General features: G+C 44.5%; 1 long non-coding RNA gene and 1 pseudogene across 2 annotated transcripts in view; one reads left to right on the top strand and one right to left on the bottom strand.

Annotated features, from left to right (window-relative positions):
- Positions 1-15,828, bottom strand: part of LOC308578053 — a 51,527-nt pseudogene extending 35,699 nt beyond the window's left edge. Inside the window, exon 1 of the transcript XR_014013529.1 lies at positions 15,646-15,828. The product of XR_014013529.1 is annotated as an uncharacterized misc_RNA (transcript). The remainder of the gene's footprint in view (positions 1-15,645) is intronic.
- Positions 1-21,568, top strand: part of LOC308577863 — a 494,647-nt gene that overhangs the window by 325,402 nt on the left and 147,677 nt on the right. The gene's annotated exons all lie outside the window — the stretch shown is intronic.

The following is a 21,568-nucleotide window of genomic DNA, read 5'->3' as shown; positions in this document are numbered from 1 at the left end:
CTGTAATTCTTCACTTCCAAATTATCTACATCTTTTTTAGGAATCAATGTAATATATGCTTCCTTCCAGGTGTTTGGCAACTTTCCTTCCCTCAATATGTTATTCATCACCTCGCCTAGCACTGGGGATAATTGATTACTTAACGTTTTATAATATTTGGCCGAAAGGCCGTCCGGCCCCGGCGCTTTCCCCGCTTTCATCTTTTTTATTGCCTTCTTTATCTCTTCTTGGCTGATTTTCTGATCTAATATCTCTTTTTCCTCTTTTGGGATTTGCTTTAGGTGGTATTTTTGTAAGTATTGGTCTATTTCTTGTTCTTTTTCGTTTCCTCTTTTATATAAATCCTTGTAGAATTTTTGAAATATCTTTTTTATTTCCTTAGGTTCTTCCACAATTCTTTCTCCTTCTCTTATTTTACTAATCGTATTTTGTTTCTTCCTTTCTCTTATTTGCCAGGCTAAATACTTCCCTATCTTATTTGCGGATTCAAAGCTCTTTTGATTCAATAATTTAATTTTCCACTCTATCTCTTGGTTTATTATTGTGGAGAATTTGGCTTGTAAAATTTTTAGATTCTGTTTTGTAGTCTCATCGTTAGGGTTAATAGTCAGTTTTCTTTCATTTTCCATAATCTGTAGTAAAGTCTCTTCTTTCTTTGTCTCTTTTTCTTTTCTTAATTGACTGTTTTTCTGAATCAAGAATCCCCTCATAACCGCCTTTCCTGCATCCCACACAGTCTCTATTGGGGTTTCTCCATTTAAATTCCACTTAAAGTATTCTTCAATTGTTTCTATGGCCTTATTTACGATGTTTTGATCATTAAATAAGAATTCATTCATTCTCCATCTACCTACTTTAACATCTTTGCTTTTTAGTTCAATAGTAACCGCGTTGTGGTCGGATATAACTCGTGGTTGGATTTCAGATTTAGTTAAATTCGGTACCAGTTCATTCGAAATCCAAATACTGTCTATTCTCCCCCAGCTTTGGTTTGGGTTTGAAAAAAAAGTGAATTGTTTCATAGCGGGGTTCTTAAGTCTCCATGCATCAATTAAGCCCAGGTTATTTACCATGTCAAAAAAAGATCGGGGTAGCTTGCCATCTTTCATCTCCTGTCTTTTTGTTAGTTTATCTAAATTTGGGGACACCACTCCATTAAAGTCACCCATCAATATCATTTTTTGATCCATCCATTCCATCAGTATATTACCTAATTCAAAGAAGAAAGCAGATTTTTTATCATTTGGTGCATATATTCCAACCACAATTATTTTTTCCCCCTGGAACACCATCTGAATTACAACCACTCTCCCTTGTTCATCTTTGTACAATAATTGTGGATTGAATTTTTCCTTAATGTATAGTATTACCCCTCTTTTTTTGACCTTGTCCGCGGTCACAAAATCCAATCCTAATCTCTTATTACTTAATACCCTTTTATGTTTGTTTATTACATGCGTCTCTTGTAAGCAGATTAAATCCCAGTTCTTTTTCAATAATACATGCGTAATCTGATTCCTTTTATTTTTGTTATTCAACCCATTCACATTCCAGCTTAGTGCTTTTAGAGCCATCTGTTATGTTACACTAACTGGTCTCTAGTCTAAGTAGGAACTACTGTTCCTTGTCTTCCCTTTGTTCTTCCTCGCTTTCTTCTACTGAATTCTCCTCTCTTTCCTCTTCCTCACACCCTTCTTCCTCTTCGTCTCTCAGCTGTTCCCCCCTTTCCTCCTCTCCCTCCAACTTTCCAAAGTCCTTCTCGTATCTCCTTACAAATTTCTGGAGTTCTAACGTGGAAGACAATTTAAACCTTTTTTCCTTAAAATAAAACGAAATGCCTTCCGGGAACTCCCATCTGTACAAGATCCCGTTTTTCTTCAATTGACTTGTCATTTTTTTATATGGGTCTCTCCTTCGAAGAAATCTTGAAGGGATTTCTTTAAAGATAATAATTGGGATTCCTTCAATAAACAACCTTTTGGTGTGGTTCTGTTTCAATATATCATTTCTTATCTCTAGCGAATTGAACATAACGATTACGTCTCCTGGCAGTTTTTTCTTTTTAACTTTGATCGATTTTGACCTTATTCGGAAAATATTTACTAACTGGTAGCTTATCTCGTCCTCTTTCTTATCTAACCAAGTTGCTAGTTCTTTTATCACCTTGGTTCTTATATTCTCATTTAGATTCTCTGGTATACCTCGGAATTTCAAATTACATTGATTTTGTCTCATCTGTGTCATAGCCATATTATCCAGCAACTCTTCCTGTACCTTTTCTATCTCTTTGATTTCACCTCTAATCCTGTCCACCTCCCTCTTATTGTCTTTCGTGTCTTTTTGCGCCCTTTTCACTGAATCCTCAAGAACCTTTGCTCTCACCGATAGGTCTTTAACCTTCCCTGTCAATTCCCCCACCACTCCCTCCAATTTCTTATCCAAAGTATTTTGCATTTCAAAAAATTTCCTTTCAATATATTGTTCATTGTTTTTAAATTCCTTTCTTATTTCCGCCATCAAGCTGCTGTAATCTTTAATTTCTTTTGTCTCCTTGCCTTCTTCTTGTCTCGATGGTCTCCTTTCTGCTGGCGTTGCCACCCCCTTCTTTGAACCGTTTGTCATTTTAAGGTCTTGGTGTTATTTCCTCCTTTAGTCTCTGTCAAGGTGTCGCAGGGGTAAGGAACCAAGTATTAACCCAGCCTTAAAGCACCTAAGCACCTTAAAGTATTAACACAGTCTTAAAGCACCTAAGTTTGTACACACTTTTATGTCCTTATATTCTTGAGGGTATATATATTAAGCGACTAAAGCCACAAAATTTTTCCTATATAGAGGCGTGGAAGAGCAGTCGAGAAGTGTTCTTTATAATCCAAACTGATTACTAACGTTTCTTATTCCCACATTATCATATGTCCCTTTAAATCCAAATAAGTATGCAGGCTAGGCACAGCCAGGTGTTGAATATCAGGAACCAAAACCAAATCACCTGTAATGCCTTCCTCCAACACGACACGTGGTTGCCGAAACTTTGTCTCAGCCACCTAGTCCACACTGCGAATTAGCAGGGCACACAGAGTTTCTTCTGGACGGAGGCGTGTAAGCGCAGCTAATAAGTATTCTTTATATTCAGGGCTGCTGACTCTTATTGCCACATTATCGTCTATTCCTTTAAATCCATATGAATCTACAGGCAAAGCAGAACCAGGTGTTGGGTGTCAGAGACCAAGTCTCCTTTAATGACTTCCTCCAACACGACTCAAAGTTGCCCAAGCTTTATCTCCGCCGTTTAGTCCACACTTTATCTCAGCCGCTTAGTCCACACTGCAAACTAGCAGGGCATACAGTCCCAACCTCCACTTCCCTCCTTCCCCTTTTCCGACACCACACTCAAGGGGTCTGGAGGTGGAAAACCCGTTTGTTCAAAACCCGTCAATTATAGCGTCTTCCAGATGAACCAGAAACTCTTCTTTTCCTTCCTCTCTGATTTCTTAAAGAGCCCCACTGTAAAAGACTTTCGTTATACCTTGCCTCCAACTCTTTATACCTTGCACTTTTGTTTTGTACTTTGTAACCGAGGTTAATCTTTTCTCTCACTTAGCGGCTAGTTTTTAACTCTTACTTCTTCTCTCCCAGCCTTTCGTTATACTCCGTTTTCTCCCTTACCGCCAGTGGTGGATTCCTCCTCCTTTCACCATATGTTTCGTCTCCGCTGGGTTCTTATATCAAAATTCCTTTCATTTTAGTTAAATCCTTCTTCAATATTTTCCTTTTGTCTCCTCTGCATCCCATGCAGGGTTTTTAAACTGTTTCCCAGCTTTTCCGCTGCTGTTGGAGATCCGCCGCTTTCCCTCGGAGCTTGAGGCTTCACAGCACGGAGTCTGGTGCTTCCCTCACGCTGCGGCTCCAGCCCTGTTAAACGCCGGCAACAGGGCGAGCACAAGCAGCGTCGCTGGGTGCATTGTCCCCCAGGATAATCCTCCTGTGGTTTTGGGGTTCACGGAGCCTTCGTGACCCCTATTTAGACCCGTGCTGATCGAGACTCCCCCGGAGGGTTGCCTCGCGCTCCTTTCCGTGGCCGCGGCGTCCCGGAAGTCCCTACTGTCAGGAAGTTCTTCCTAATGTTTAGGTGGAATCTTCTTTCTTGTAGTTTGGATCCATTGCTCCGTGTCCGCTTCTCTGGAGCAGCAGAAAACAACCTTTCTCCCTCCTCTATGTGACATACTTTTCTATATTTGAACATGGCTATCATATCACCCCTTAACCTCCTCTTCTCCAGGCTAAACATGCCCAGCTCCCTTAGCCGTTCCTCATAAGGCATCGTTTCCAGGCCTTTGACCATTTTGGTTGCCCTCCTCTGGAGTAAGGACAGTCCCCGGATTTACAAATCAGTCCCCATACAAAATCCATTTAAGTTGAAAAGTATCCCCGGACTCATTGAAAAAAAATCTGATAACCTTAAATTAGTGATGATGATTTTATTGAAGAAGAAGAAGAGTTTGGATTTGATATCCCGCCTTTCACTCCCTTTAAGGAATCTCAAAGCGGCTAACATTCTCCTTTCCCTTCCTTCCCCACAACAAACACTCTGTGAGGTGAGTGGGGCTGAGAGACGTCAGAGAAGTGTGACTGGCCCAAGGTCACCCAGCAGCTGCATGTGGAGGAGTGGAGACGCGAACCCGGTTCCCCAGATTATGAGTCTACCGCTCTTAACCACTACACCACACTGGCTCTCCAGTGATGATAATGAATGATGATAATACAAAGGAACCAGGGGAGGCAAGTCAAATAATCCCATAATGTGGGATTAACATTGATTGTGTATACAGTTGTTTTTTAAAAAAATATTATTTAATTTAATGATTTGGTTTTTTGTGAAAACTAAAAAAATATTATACAGTGGTAGCTTGGGTTAAGTACTTAATTCGTTCCGGAGGTCTGTTCTTAACCTGAAATTGTTCTTTTTTTAAATAATAATAATAATTTTTATTAAATTTTCCTATTTACAAATTCGCCATCCCAAACAGTATTCACAAATTTCAACTTTTTGGACTTCCACAAGCTTTTCCACCAATCCATATTTTCTATTTTTATGCATTCTCTAAATTTATATTGCCATTTAATATTATCCTTTCAGTTCTATTTCTTTTTTACAATACATCTTTAACTTTCACAAAGCCTCTTTAAATCCCACTAGCGTTGTCTGTTCGTCACATATGCTTTTCCGATAATCTGTAAACTTTCCCGAGTCCTCGATGAACTTGTGATCCCATTGATATCTAATCTTCCCAGTCAGTTTATCCAGTTCTGCATAGTCCATAAGTTTCATTCTCCACTCTTCAAGGGTCGGTAGCTCCTCTTGTTTCCATTTTTGGGCCATTAATATTCTTGCCGCTGTTACTGCGTATTGGAAAAGTTTGTAATCCTTTCTATTTATCTCTCTTCCAGTTATTCCTAACAAAAAGGCTTCTGGTTTCCTTACAAATGTGTATTTAAGCATCTTCTTCAACTCATTATATATCATTTCCCAGAAACCCTTTACCTTCTTACATTCCCACCACATATGGAAAAAAGATCCTTCTTTTTCTTTACATTTCCAACACTTATTACATGTTTTGAACATTTTTGCTAACTTAACCGGTGTTATGTACCATCTATATACCATTTTCATAATATTTTTCCCAGTCAGCCAATTGTATATTATAACCAAAGTCTCTGGCCCAATGTATCATAACCGACTTTACCTCCTCGTCCATCGTTTGCCAATCCAACAACATTTTATACATTTTTGACAATATCTTATAATCATTGTTTATCATCTTTATTTGAAATTTCGATTCTTTTTCCGTATATCCACTCTTTTAAATCCTTTTTAAACATTTCATTTACCTGAAAATAATGCAACCAATCAAACACATGTTCTTTTACTTGTTCATATGGCTTCATTTTCCATTTCCCCCCTTCTTTAATTATTAGCTCTCCGTAAGTGATCCAATTCCCTCTCATATTGATTTTCTTTACACTCATAACCTCTAATGGAGACAACCAGTGTGGAACTTTGGGTTCTAATATATTTTTATACCTATCCCATATTTCTATTATGGAGCTCCTGAAAATGTGATTCTCAAAACCCTTGTGACTTTTCTTCTTCTCCAACCACAAATACACGTGCCACCCAAATCTATTATCAAATCCTTCTAACTCTAACAGTTTATTGTTTTTTAATTTTATCCATTCCCTTAACCAGCAGAGACAAGACGCTTCATAATATAATTTCAAATCTGGCAGCGCAAAGCCTCCTCTTTCCTTTGCATCTGTCAATAACTTACATTGTATTCTTGGCTTTTTGCCCTGCCAGATATATCTTGAATTTGCCACTCTTTGAAAGTCGTTGTCCCCCTAATTATAGGAATCATTTGGAACAAAAATAACATCTTTGGAAGCACACTCATTTTGATCGTTGAGATTCTACCCCAAAAAGAAAGTTTCATCCTTCCCCAAACTTACAAAACTTTTTTGATTCTGTTCCACACCGGTATATAGTTGTTTTGAAATAAATCAATATTTCTTGGAGTTAACCATATTCCCAGATATTTTACCTTCTTCGCCACTTCAATCCCTGATTCTCGTTGCATTACTTCTATTGCACTTTGGTCCATATTCTTAATCATTACTTTGGTTTTTTTCTTATTTAATTGTGGGAGCCAGGAAGTCATGGAAAAGGCTTGTAGTGCCACCTGGTGCCTTGCTGACCTCGGTGACCAGCACTCTGAGCTTACAATGTATTAGAATGTATTGACCCTATAAGGAGTTAGGTTCCCCCCTCTGGGCACTGTAACCCTATATGGTTTGTGGGTGGGTTAAAGCTTGACCGGATGAGGTAACGTGAGACATTGGAATGCAGCCATGCGGCTGGAGAGAACAAAGGATAATAAAATCGGAGGAGAGAGAGGAAGGAGCTTTTTTGCCCTCCGTCCATGGAGACATTTGCCTTTGTGTGTGTTTTTTCTTTGCCTTGCACCCCAAAATGACGGCTGGTTTCCGTCAACTGGTTCCCACAAGTGGTGCCCTCTCTGAGGCAGAATAAAAGGATACGGCTGAGGTTTTTAAAAGGGAAAAAAGAAGCAACTGGAAGCAAACAGTCTGAGGCAGACTAAGAGGATTTTAAAAGAAACTGAGAGGATTTTTGATCCAAGCAGTGGTTATCATCGACTCACTACGTCCGGCAAGGATTGCAAAGCGCTCTACATCTTTAAAAAAGATCCCGGTGAGTTCGATCCCTTCTATTATATTGATTTTTGAAAAATGGGCAGCTCTTTGACTACTCCCCAACAGAAATTTTTAAAAGACTTAAAATTTCTCCTCTCCTCCAACAAACTGGAAGTTCCCGAGGGTGATTTGATACAGCTCATTCTGGCCATTGATGAACATTCTCCCTGGGACTTGGGTGTAATTGCAAATGGGACTTGGGAACTGAAACTTTGGGACAAGATTGGTGAACATTTTCATGAGCTCCCCAGCATCAGTACTCGGATTTTAAATGCATGGTGCAAGGTTCATTACGCTATGGGCTCTTTATCACCAAAAAATATCTCCCTGGCTGCATTGCCATCACAACCTCCAGCTTCTTTAATCCAGTCTGCTGTGTTAGAGTTTGTTCCAATCCTTGCCCTGCCAGCAGCTCCAGAACCCAAGCCTCCAGATTATAGTTCCTCACTAGAGGACCCAATCCTGCAAAAATATCGTGGTCTGGCTGGAAATGACCCTGCTCTTTCAGCAGCAGAACCAGCTACCCCCTTTCAACGTGCAGCCCTTGCCTGTTCCTTATCTCAGGATACCATGGCATTCCCTGTTATTGTGCCCCCTGCTGGTGCTCCAGCAGGAACTCAAGCCCAGCACCAACCTTTTGACTTTAAAATCTTGAAAGAGCTCCAATTGTCAGTCAGGACAAATGGACTGCAAGCACCATTCACACAGGCTCTTTTGGAAGCCACATTAGCCCAGCTGTTGGTTCCAGATGACATCAAGCTTTTGGCACGTACAGTTTTACCTCCATCAGCTGGTGTATTATTTGCTCATGAATGGGAAATCGCCTGTCGTGGTTATGCTCCTGCCTTACTGCAACAAGCAAGAGGGAATAATCCTAATATTACCCTCGCAGATGTGATGGATGCTATGATGGGGCGTGGGCCCTTTGCTCAGGCTTCAGTACAAGCCACACTGCTGCAGATTTTATTGAGGGATACTGCTCTTGCTGCTCAACAAGCAATGAGAAAAATCCCAGAACCCACCAGTATTCAATCAAGGTGGGGTTCAATCAGGCAAGAGGCAAGAGAATCATATTCTTCCTTTATGGACAGGCTGATTACAGCAGTGAGTAGACAAATTGAAAATCCTGAAGCCAAACAAATAATTATCAAACAATTGGCCTTTGAATATGCCAAAGAGGATTGTAAGGTTGCGTTAAGACCGATAATACACAATCCTGCCACAGACACAGCAGCCATGCTTCGCATTTGTCAGTCTGGTGATACAGCCACCCACAAGATTCATCTGCTAGCAGCAGCGCTCAATGAAAACCAGCCTGTAGCCACCGATACAACGTTTCCAGCATGGCAAACCAGGATCACCGATACCTCAGTGTGGGTAGAACGGTGGCCTCCACCAAAAGAAAAATCCGCAGCAATGGCACCATCCTGTTTCTGAACAGCTTATCTCTGAACAATTGACTTTCGGCCACATTGAACCATCTTCATCCCACTGGCTCCAGCAGACAAGGAACAGTTTGCTTTTACATTGCCAGTATATCACGATTCGCAACGTTATCAGTGGATTGTCCTCAAGGCATGCGGAACTCCCCTACACTTTGTCAACATTTTGTGGGTGAAGCATTGAAACCTTTCCACATGCGCCACCTAGAGGTGCTGCACACGAGCTGCACCTGGCCGTATTTGCTACATCGTTGCCAACAGGAATTTTATATGCTCAGGCGGAACAAGAAGAAGACTATCTGCATTATAGAATGGTTACATCTACCACATACCCCACCGAAGAACATTTATTCAGTAATTGAATCCACATCAGACATTGTTATCAAAGGACGTTCACGTGCAAATTGCTTTAGCTGATTTTATAGGTGTCATCATTTTTAACCCTCCAAAGGATGACCGTTTGACATTTCTGACACAGGTCACCTATGTTTGGCTACCCCCTTGTCTCTCACACCTCTCCCCTCTGCACTAACCCTCTTCATGGATAGAACAAGAAGTAGGGGGGTGGTGACATGGGAGGAGGGAGGAAAATGGAAATGTTTATATACCCCTCCACAGTCTTCTGCCCAGTGAGCTGAGCTAGCAGCTGTGATTCTTGCCTTTCAATCCTTTCCTACTCAACCTTTCAATCTTATTGTGGATACTCAGTATGTATATCGCCTTTTTGCTAGTTTACCAATATCTTATATAACTCCTTCCTTGGATTCTGACTTGTTTTCCTTGTTTCTTGGCCTGCAGGCCTTACTTCAGCACAGAGAGTTATCTTATTATGTTGCACATCTTCGCTCCCACACATCACACCCAGGGTATTTAGCAGAGGGCAATGCAAGAGCAGATGTGGCTCTGAGGGACATTTCTACCTTTTCTCTCTTTTCTGACCCTATACTAGGTCATAACACCTTTCACCTTCCTGCGAAAGCATTGGCAAAGCATTTTTCTATTCCTTTGGCCCAAGCAAGGGATATAGTTTCCCAATGTGCTTCTTGTTCTAAATCTCAGCTGGCCATTCCTTTTGATGCTGTCAATCCTAGGGGCACGTCTGCATTGGCGTGTTGGCAGATGGATGTCACACACACACCTGTGTTGGCTCCACTCTCCAAGGTTCACCTCACGGTGGACACCCACTCTGGATTCATATGGGCTACGCCCATGAGGGGGGAAACAGCTCGGCATGTCATTCAGCACACTATCCGCTGTTTCTCAGTCATGGGTAAACCTGCGCGTATCAAAACTGATAATGGTCCAGCATATATTTCTAAAACATTTTCGGAATTTTGTATGTTGTGGAATGTGAAATTAACTCATGGCATACCCTTTAACTCCACAGGTCAAGCTATAGTGGAAAGAGCACACCTGACGTTCAAAACACTATTGCTTAAACAGCTTGGCGGCCGAAGCATACCAACGGCAGATATCCCTTCGGCTGTTCACCAAGTTCTTTTTGTACTTAACCATCTTTTATATCCACATAATAGGACCCATACTCCCGCGGAATTGCATTTTAGGAAGGAGGAGGCACTCCCCCGCCCCTTGGTGGTGTACCGACGCTTGCCTGATCCCGCGTGGCATGGACCTGTTCCGCTGATCACGTGGGGACGAGGGTACGCGGCAGTGGACGTCGAGGACAAGCCTTTGTGGGTTCCAGCTCGATGCGTGCGGCCATGGCGAGTCCCTTCAACTACAGAAGTGCCTTCCTAACCATTTGCCTTGCCATCTTTTGCTGCATCATTATACAAGGATGAGAAGCAGACGACACAATCCAGTTGCAGCCACCATATTTCACCTTATCGGCTGGCAAGCAGCTGTCGCCTGAATCCTACTCTGGCTGGCAGTATCCACGGCTCAGCCACTCTCGAACTATAAGAACAGCATTGTTGAATAAGACTTTTAGGGGAGAAAATTATCATAAGATATGGAGGAATAATATTTTTGTACAAGATATGATTAAGTTTACCAGTTTATTGCATGCTTCTAAATGTTGGTTATGTATGCACATGCCGCCCTTTGCCAGTCATTCAGGCATAATGCTTCATGGCGTGCCTGTCAATGGATCTTTTCAATTTACTGATATTATATCCCCTAAGCAAACTTTTTGGCCTCCAGTACAATTGACCCTCCATGAGCCTGCCCCCATTTGTTTTCAAATTAAAGAGGGGAAAGAATCATGGGGCATATATCCAAACTGTCAATATACATTGAAATTCATGTTTAATAGCTCTTGTTCTCTTACAGGAACATACAGTGACCAATCTCAGTGCTTTAGAAGCGATACCAGTGCATGGCTAAAAACTAGGAAAGAAACCTACCATGCAAATTGGAGTCTGAATTCTTCTATCCCTGGCTTAGCAAATGCCACAGATGAGCAATTTCATATCAGTTCCTTATTTACTGAAGCCTTTAATTGGTCCCAACAGAGTAGTAATATCAGCTATTTACTCCAAAGAGAGTTATGGTTGCTTTGTGGCGAAAAAGCATACAAAGCCATTCCTCGAAACCTCACAGGCACATGTACATTGGGTCTCGTGGTTCCGTTGTTGTATAAGGTTGATAAGTTACCATCTTCTCTTAGACTACGAAATCGTCGGGAGGTAAATTCACCCATAAATCAATATATCGGTACCCAGGTCTCTCGGGCCTTGCTGCCCTCGGTGGGTGCAGCAATGAACTATAGGGACCTCCATCGGCTAGCAAATTGGACTGAAGGATTATTCAATGATACCATAAAAGCTTTGAAGGAACTCAACCAGGAGGTGTCTGCAATGAGAGAAGTGGTTTTACAGAATCGTTATACTTTGAATGTGATTTTAGCTTCAAAAGGAGGAGTTTGTGCGCTTGTTCATTCTCACTGTTGCATGTTTATTCCTGATAATAATGTCAGCATATCTGCGACAATCGACCATATGGAAACCATGGTAGCCCACAATCCGTTTACCCCCCCTCCTTCCGTTGATCCATGGGCATGGTTATATTCTTGGCTTCCGGATGGAAGTTGGCTTCGACATTTATTGATTTTAGTGATCATTATAGTAGTTATTTGCATTATTTTGTGTTGCTGTATACAATGTATTCCTTCTTTAATTTCTGTATGTACTGCATGGTTCTCCAGTCCGCGGCCCGCTTCCGGTCTCACAAGAGTCGCCTATCGCGCTCGATATAACCGTATTGGTACTGACATATATGACTCTGATTAAATAAATAAAGAAAGAGGGCATGTGGGAGCCAGGAAGTCATGGAAAAGGCTTGTAGTGCCACCTGGTGCCTTGCTGACCTCGGTGACCAGCACTCTGAGCTTACAATGTATTAGAATGTATTGACCCTATAAGGAGTTAGGTTCCCCCCTCTGGGCACTGTAACCCTATATGGTTTGTGGGTGGGTTAAAGCTTGACCGGATGAGGTAACGTGAGACATTGGAATGCTGCCATGCGGCTGGAGAGAACAAAGGATAATAAAATCGGAGGAGAGAGAGGAAGGAGCTTTTTTGCCCTCCGTCCATGGAGACATTTGCCTTTGTGTGTGTTTTTTCTTTGCCTTGCACCCCAAAATGACGGCTGGTTTCCGTCAACTGGTTCCCACATTTAATATAAACCCGGCCACCTTGCCAAATTCCATCTCCACATTTAAACTCTTTAAAGGATCTTCTATCGTTATTACCAGGTCATCAGCAAAGGCTTTAACTTTATATTCGTTTTGACCTACTGTCACCCCTTTTATTAATTCATTTCGTCTAATTGCACTCAAGAGGACTTCCAGAACCATTATGAATAACAGTGGCGAGAGAGGACAACCCTGTCTTATACCCTTCCATATCTTCACTTCTTCTGTTATTACATTATTCACAATCAATTTAGCTCTTTGCTCTGTATAAATCGCCCTTATTCCATTATAGAAATCGTTCCCCACTTCCATAAATTCTAAATTTTTTAACACAAATTCCCATGATATACAGTGGTGCCTCGCAAGACGAATGCCTCGCAAGACGGAAAACCCGCTAGACGAAAGGGTTTTCCGTTTTGGAGGCGCTTCGCAAAACGAATTTCCCTATGGGCTTCCTTCGCAAGACGAAAGCCCATAGGGAAATCTCCGGGACAGCGGGGAAGCGCAGCGCGTCTTCCCCACTGTCCTCGGACCTCCTCCGAAGGCTGGCGGTGGTGTGGAGACCTCCTCCCGCCGCCAGCCTTTGGAAGGCTGCTCTGAAGCCTGGCGGTGGGGTGGAGAAACCTCCTCCCGCCGCCAGGCTTCGGAAGGATGCTCCGAAGCCTGGCGGCGGGAGGAGGTCTCTCCGCCCCACCGCCAGCCTTCAGAAGGCTGCTCCGAAGCCTGGCGGCGGGAGGAGGTCTCTCCGCCCCACCGCCAGCCTTCGGAAGGCTGCTCCGAAGCCTGGCGGTGGGGCGGAGAGACCTCCTCCCGCCGCCAGGCTTCGGAAGGCTCTCCGAAGGCTGGCGGTGGGGCGGAGAGACCTTCTCCCCGCGCCAGCCTTCGGGTGGCTGTCCTGAAGACTTGCGGTGGGAGGAGGGTTTTCCTTCCCACCGCCAACATTCAGAATGCTGTTCTGAATGTTGGCGGTGGGGAGGAAAAACCCTCCTCCCACCGCAAGCCCCGGGAACAGAGGAGAAGCGCTGCGCCCCTTCCCCTCTGTTCCCGTATCTGTCCTGAAGGCTTGCGGTGGGGAGAAAAGCCCTTCTCCGCACCGCCAGCCTTGAAAGCGGTTTCCATAGGAACGCATTAATTGATTTTCAATGCATTCCTATGGGAAACGGTGCTTCGCAAGACGAAAAACTCGCAAGAAGAAAAAACTTGCGGAATGAATTAATTTCGTCTTGCGAGGCACCACTGTATTATCAAATGCCTTCTCCGCATCTACAAACATTAGTATAGCTTGTTTCTCATTCCTAGCAGACAGATATTCCAAAACATTTATTATATTTCTCACATTATGTTTCATCTGCCTGCCTGGAAGAAACCCTGCTTGATCATCGTGAATAAATTCTCTCAATACCTTTTTTAATCTTTTTGCTAATATTCCAGCAAAAATCTTATAGTCTGTGTTTAACAATGAGATCGTGTGTTAAATCAGAATCTTGCTTGGGAATAAGTATGATGAAGGCTTCTTTCCAAGTTTCCAGAATATCTTTTTCCTTCAAAATATTATTCATAACTTCTTTCAGTGGTACCGTCAGGGTGTGCCTCAATTCTTTGTAATAACTGGCTGTAAATCCATCTGGTCCTGGAGCCTTTCCTTTTTTCAATTCTTTTATGACCTCTATTATTTCCTCATTCTCAATTGGGGCATTCAGTCTGTCTTTCTTTTCTGTCGGGATCTTTTGCACCTTTTTTTCTTTTAAATATCTTTCTATTCTCTTCAAATTGTTCTTTTCTCTGTTGCTGTACAAATGATTATAAAAGTCCAAGAATCCTTTTCTAATGCCTTTCGGGTTCTCAATCTCTTCTCCATCCACAATAATTTTGTTGATTATGTTTTGTTCCTTTCTTTTCTTAATTTGCCACGCGAGCCATTTACCTGACTTATTGGCATTGTCCATAAAATATTCCATCAACTTCTTTTGCGCCTCTTGTATGATTTTTTGATCACCCAAGAGGTAATCGTTAATTCTCCATCTAAATGATCTTTCTTCATAACCTTTAATTTCCAATTTTATTGGACTGTGGTCTGAAATTACTCTTGGCTGAATTTCAATTTGCCGAATTCTTGGAGTTAGTTCATTCGAGACCCAAATTTGATCTATTCTTGACATTGACTAATTGGTTCCGAATAAAATGTAAACTGTTTCTCCAGTGGATGTCTAAGTCTCCAAACATCAATTAGATTACAGTTTTTCGTCATTGAAAAGAAAGTCTTGGGTAGTTTTCCTTCTTTGCTAACCTGAAATTGTTCTTAACCTGAACTTTAGCTAATGGGGCCTCCTGCTGCCATTGAGCCGCCAGAGCACGATTTCTGTTCTCATCCTGAAGCAAAGTTCTTAACCTGAAGCACGATTTCTGGGTTAGCGGAGTGTATAACCTGAAGTCTATGTAAAACGAGGTACCACTGTATATATTTAAAAATTGCATCCAATTTTGACAGTGTTATTACAAACCACTTCATTCAGCCCTGCAACATCTTGCGAAGCAGCGATATACTAATATGCATCTGTTATTATGTGACATTGGTCAAGGCTTTCTGGGAAATAATATATGATGAGTTTAAAGAAAATGTTTGAAAATACATTTGTCAAAAAAGCCAGAAGCCTTCTCACTAGGTATAAGACTTCTTATGTCTGCAACGACGGCAGCAAGAATGCAACTAGCCCAATGGGGCTTAAATTGGATTGTTATGAATGAAAAAAATTAGTAAAAAAATATTTCAAAAGAGAATGCTACTTGCCCAATTAATGGGGCTTAGATCAGGTTATTCATGAAAGAAATGATAAAAAAATATTTAAAAGAAGAGAGAATGCTACTAGCCCAATTAATGTGGCTTATATTTGATTGTTATTAATGAAAAAATTAATAAAAAATAATTTAAAAAGAGAATGCCACTAGCCCAATTAATGGGGCTCATATGGGATTGTTATTAATGAAAAAATTAATGAAAAAATAATTTACAAAGAGAATGCCACTTGCCCAATTAATAGGGCTTAAATCAGATTGCTATGAATGAAAATAATAAATTCTTTAAAAGAAGAAGAGAGAACGCTACTAACCCAATTAATGGGGCTTCTATTGGATTGTGATTAATGAAAAATTAATAAAACATTATTTAACAGAAGAAGAGAGAACGCTACTAGCCCAATTAATGGGGCTTATATTGGATTGTTATCATTATCATTATTTTTCCAGGCCTTCCCATCTAGAGCCCAGAAACTCTGTAACAGTTACCTTCTCAAAGTGATGAATCGCCAGCCAGATTTCCCCTTGCGCATTGAACACACAGCCGAGGTTACTCCATGCCACAGCAAAGTTGGGTTGGGTCTCGATGGCTTTCAGGTAGCAGGCCTTGGGAGGGTCGAGAGGTAGGTAGGTACAGGGGGAAGGGGGTATTTGCACAAAAGAAAAGCAAGAGAAAAGTTCCAGTTAGCAGAACTCACCGCATCACTCCAGCTGCCAAATGGAATCACCCTGGAAGTCCCTATTACCATTGACTCTGGTAGTAATGCAGACTTTATAGGAGTGGACTTCATCAGGCTACATTGCATAGCGCTCCTACCAGCCACGATGCCCCTAAACGTCGTCACGGTCGAAGGCAGGAAGCTGCTGGGTGGACAGGTGGTGCAGCAAACACCGCCTCTGGTAATGCAAATTGGAAATCACCGCGAAGTCATCAGCTTCAATGTCACCCACCTGTCGGACACGCCCATAGTGTTGGGCATGAGTTGGCTGGATAGACACAGCCCGGCATTAGCATGGTACCAGCGGAACTTAACCTTCTGCTCCTCCTACTGCGCAGAACACTGCATCCGAACCAGCCAGGAAGAGGAGGGACAAGGGGATGAACCACAGCTACACCTAGGCATGGTGCAGGCGGTACCCAACAAGTACAAGGCGTTTTTGGAGGTCTTCTGCGAGAAGGAAGCGGACAAGCTGCCTCCCCACCGGCCCTACGACTGCGCGATTGACCTCCTACCGGGGGCGACGCTGCCGACTGGAAAACTGTATTCCATGTCTGAAGACGTACTGCCGGTCACCAAGGTGGCGCACTTCATTCCTTGCGCGAAGGTGGCCACAGCGAAACAGACTGCCAAACTGTTCATAGACCACGAGTTCAAAGTTCACGGCTTACCACGGTCCATCCTGTCCGACCGGGGTCGCCAATTCGTCTAGAGCTTCTGGCAGAAGCTGCTGGGCATCCTGAACGTCAAGATCAACTTAGCGTCGGCACGACACCCGCAGACCAATGGGCAGGCGGAGAGGGTCAACGCCATCATGCAGCAGTACCTGCGATGCTATGCGAATCAACAGCCCTCGACCTGGGTGGACTACCTACCGCTGGTCGAGTTTGCCTACAACAACACGAAGCACGGGTCTACAGGGGTGACACCGTTCTTCGCCAACAATGGGCGGCATCCCAGAACCTTCCCGGGGTTAGAGACGAAGGGGGAGGGGGAGCCACGGGGTGCAGAGCACTTGGCAGCAGAGTTGCAGGAGATCCACGACCAACTCCGAAGGCACTTAGAACTAGCAAAACACGCCTACAAAATGCAGGCAGACAGGCACAGGAGAGTCGCGGAAGACATCCAGGTGGGGGACTGGGTCTGGTTAGCGGCCCAGGCAGTGCCGGCCAGAACGTTAACTAAGAAGAAGCTCAGACACAAGCAGCTAGGGCCTTACCAAGTCGAGGCACAAATCAACCCAGTGGCCTTCCGGTTAACACTCCCGGAGGGCTCCAGAATGCACCCGGTATTTCATAGGTCAGTGCTCACACCCTACAAAGAACCCCACAGGTTTCAGGCGCCAGGGACCGCACCACATCCACTCAGAAAATCACCAACGGGGGAGGAGTCCACGAGGGCGGCGCCACTCAACAAGGTCACGGAGATTTTAGACTCGAGATGGGGGGAAGAGGGAGTTGAATATCTCCTCGCCAGGGAAGGTACCCCGGCCAGCGCCAACAGGTGGGTACCGGACTATGCCTTGGAGGAGCACTACCTCAAAGACGACTTCCATGCACTCTTCCCACACAGACCTATGCCGGCAGATTATTTCGACGACTGGCTTTTCACACCCACACTTTCAGCCAGCACGTTCCAGGGGTTCTCATCAGCTGAGGAAACGGCGCCAGACACAAGCTCCCCGGAGGGATGACTCTCGGGGTCTGCCACGGACTGCTCTTATTGGTGGGACAATCAACCGGAGGTGGGGTGGAGCAGGGAACTGCTAAGGGGGCCCTGGCACGCAGCATCACCCGAGGTAACAGGGGGAGAGACGGACATGGACGTGTTGGGGGAGGACCTTGGGTTCGAACACGAATGCAGAGAGATGGAAGCAGAGGAGATCGACGTCGACGAGCCCATTACGGGCTGGCCAGATCCAGCTGGCTGGCTACACACCAGGGGGAAGGAACGGTATCCCGCACTCACCCCCACAGCACTGGAGCACCCGGAACCCGCACCCGAAGGGGAGGAGGGGGGAAGGGGGGCTTCGAGGGGGGGATGGATGTCAGGGGCTCAGGAACAGAGGTACAGGGGAGAGAGGAAATGGAGAGCGAAGGGGAAGAATCTGAGGGCAGCGTAGGGGAGTATGACAGCGACCCGAGAGATTCCATGAGCTTCTCCAGCGAATCAGAAGATTCCCAGAAGGAGGCGCCGATGGTCAGGGCAAGGGGGGGTCCCAGGGGGAACACACCAGAAACAAGGGGCCAGCGGGGACTCCCAAAGCAGCAGCGGGAGATCAGGACCAGCTTCCCCACCAGAGCGTAGTGGGGGGGAAGAGTCCCAGGTGTCAGGACCAGTGTCTCCTCCAGCAGGGATAGAAGATGAGTCAGGGCTGACCATGCCTCTATCGGAGAGTGGGGGAACGGAGGGGAGGTCAGGTCCAGCTAGCCTCCCAGAAGGGGGAAGCAGTGACAGGAGCAGTGTAACGGTCAGGAGGAAGGTTGCCGGCTGTGCGCGCGCGCCAAGTTCGAATGTACAGGCGCGGGGGACAGCAGAAAACCCGGATTGGGAGGCAGGTCCTAAAGCCCGCCGGAGGCAGGGGGAAGACTCAGGGGACTCAGCGTCAGATGAGTCTAGGAAGGGCGAGACCCCAGCTGACAGGCGGAGCCAGAGGAGGAAAGAGCAAAGGAAGAGGTGGAGCAAGGCTAGAGTCTTAAACTGGTGTCTGGGGGGAGGAGATTCAGACGGGGCTTCGACGGTCTAGAGTTTCAGACGTAGAGCTGCGCGCTACGGTTGTGAAGATGAAACTGAACTTCAATAAAGACTTTTGTATATAACAACGGACTGGTGTTGGTCCTTTGTGAGCTGGGACCTCGGGCAGCTCTGACACACACACTTTACGATTTCTGTGTCAATGTGCATTAACAGCAAAGAACACGACATGAAGTAAGCGCAAAGCCATTTCCGAGCTAGAGAGGAGAGGGGGTTGCGGGCTAACCCCTCCCACACAATCCACTCGCAGGTGCTTGCCTTTTGCCCCCGCGAGAACAGGGGAATCCCCGGGCGTGCCGGCAACTTTTAGCAGCGTCTTCACAGGCATTAGGGTGATTTATGCAAGGTGCCTGGCGCTCCAGGGCACTTTAATCCGGAAATCTAATTAATCAACAGATCTATTTAAACTAAAGCCCTGGATAAAACAAATTTAATTGAAGGTCACGTATAAATGAAAATATAATTAATTAACAGATCTATTAAGTGCCTGCCTTCGATCAGACAAAATTTAATTGAAGTGCTTTATTGGGCAGTTTAATTGACAAGTGATCTCATCTCTTTACCCCTTTAAATAATATTCTAATTTAACGCAGAGGCGATTTATGGGGTTTAGTAAAGGGTGAATTCAAATTATCTCATTCTGCTCGCGGGCTCTGCCTAGGCATTAAGTTTCATAATTTAGTATAGTCAATTCATAGTTGTTATAGATAAATAATAAATAGAGAAATAAACAATTATTTTCTTTGGTTCCTACCTGTGTAACTGGATTGCATTGTTTTGAGTATTGCCCATTGAAATGGGTTTGGTGATTCTGGCTCCCGCCTTTTGAGGAAAGGCTGCCCTGTTTTGTTTATTGCGTAGTGAGAGGTTAAATTCAAATAACACTGTGTTCATTTTAGAGCTAATTATATAGCCATTATTTTCATATAGACCAAATTAGGGCACACCGAGCCTTACTGAAATTAGGTTAGACCTAAGTCAGTGTGGTTAATACTGACTGAGACAGCGTGGTTAATACTGAACTAGGTTTAGCCAACCTCTTCAAGGTTAGTTAATAGCTAGGCCAGTGTTGATAATACTGAACTGGGTGCAATTAGCAATCCCATAATCAAGTGCAAGCTAGACAGCGTTGACAATACTGAGCTAGGTAATTCTTGGCCGTGTTGCTGATCACGGACAGTGGATTGCGATTGCATTTAAGTCAGCGCAGGTGATACTGAACGGGTAAGGGGGTACACGGACCTCCTAGGTAGGCAATTTTAAATTGCTAGGCGAATAACTTAGTGGTTCCAGTTCACGATTCAGTTTGAAATGGCTTCCGGTGGAGACCAGCAGGCATCCACTTCCGCCAATCAGCTGGCACCCCCCGCAGGCAATGGGGGCGCTCAAGTGCCGGCCATGCCTTGCGACCCTCAAGCCTTCGCCCAATTTTTCATGGCGTTTGAAACATTTTACAGACAGTGTAGGCCTAGGGGGGCTTTGGCGCTTCCAGCCCCGGAACTGTCACAGGAGGTGATACCCGACACTCCTTCTAGCTACCAAGTTCAACAGGACATCCCCGTCATTGCAGGGGGCAGCAACCAGTCAGAAACGGCGAATACAGGTCGCCCAAATACCCGTGCACAGGCAGCCATGGCTAAGAAAACAAACCAAAGCATAGGCAAAGGAAGGGCGCCGGCTAAGGGTCCCGGCAAGGGGAAGGCCACCGCCAAGGGTGCCAGCGGTAACGCCGTCTCACAAATTGTAGACATTCCTAGTGTGTTTCAGGAACAGCAGCCCCAGCACAGCTCTACCGAGGACAGCGCGGGTTCCGCCCTGGAGGATGAGCACATTGAACCTCCCACCCCTCAGCCAGCGGCAAGTGCGACCCCAGCCAACGTTGAGGTCCAAGGTGGGAAGAGGAAGTCCAAGAGGAAGCACACGTCCTCTAAGAAGAAGAGAAGTAAGCAGTCAGAGACCGAGGATGAGTCAGGTACGCCATCCTCTGATTCGGATAGCGAGGGCCCCATGGATAGCTACTGGGGCTTGGGGGAAGATAATCCCACTTTGGGCGCATGAAAGGAGGGCCAATTCCCATCGTAAGACCTTCAATGGTGTACTGGCATGGAAGGATGGGGCATTGGTGGAGGATGTAAAAGTTGCTACCAATCAATCCACTGATTTTATATTGGGGAACCATTTGTCCCAGAAGAAGAGGAATAAGATCCTCAATGGGGATTACGTGGACATGTTTACCCTTCTCCCTCCAACCAAATTGACAGGAAAACTAACTAATGTGGGGGAGGGAGACAGTGCTCCTGAAGGTAGGAGTCTATCAATTGATGAAGATGATCATCCAAATGTCATAGACCAAATGGAGCAAACAGCACGCAGACCTAGTGGTGGGAGGAAAAAATCCTTAAATAAGAGACACGGGGGAATGATTAATGGACTTCAATGTCTGTACACTAATGCGCAAAGCATGGGAAATAAGCAAGATGAGCTTGAGCTCTTGGTACAGCAAACTAAATATGACATAATAGGCATCACTGAAACCTGGTGGGATAAGTCCCACGATTGGAATGTAAAAATGGGGGGATACAATCTATTTCAGAGAAACAGACCAAACAAGAAAGGAGGAGGAGTGGCGTTATATGTCAGGGATGTGTATACCTGTGAAGAGATCCAAGATTTAGAACCTCAAAGCCAAAGTGAGAGCATTTGGGTCAAAATTAAGGGAGAGAAGAATAACAGAGATCTCATTGTGGGAGCTTACTATAGATCCCCAAGCCAAACGGAGGACATAGATGATGCCTTCCTGGAACAGATGGCCAAGCATGCAAAAGGAAGGGAGATAGTAGTAATGGGGGACTTCAATTACCCGGATATTTGTTGGATGTCAAACTCAGCCAAGAGCATAAGGTCAAACAGATTCCTCACTGGCCTTGCAGACAACTTCA

Source organism: Podarcis bocagei (genome assembly GCF_964188305.1).
Source record: "Podarcis bocagei genome assembly, chromosome: W".
NCBI lineage: Eukaryota > Metazoa > Chordata > Lepidosauria > Squamata > Lacertidae > Podarcis > Podarcis bocagei.
Note: the sequence above shows the minus strand (reverse complement) of the source record. Positions and strands in the feature narration are given on the sequence as shown.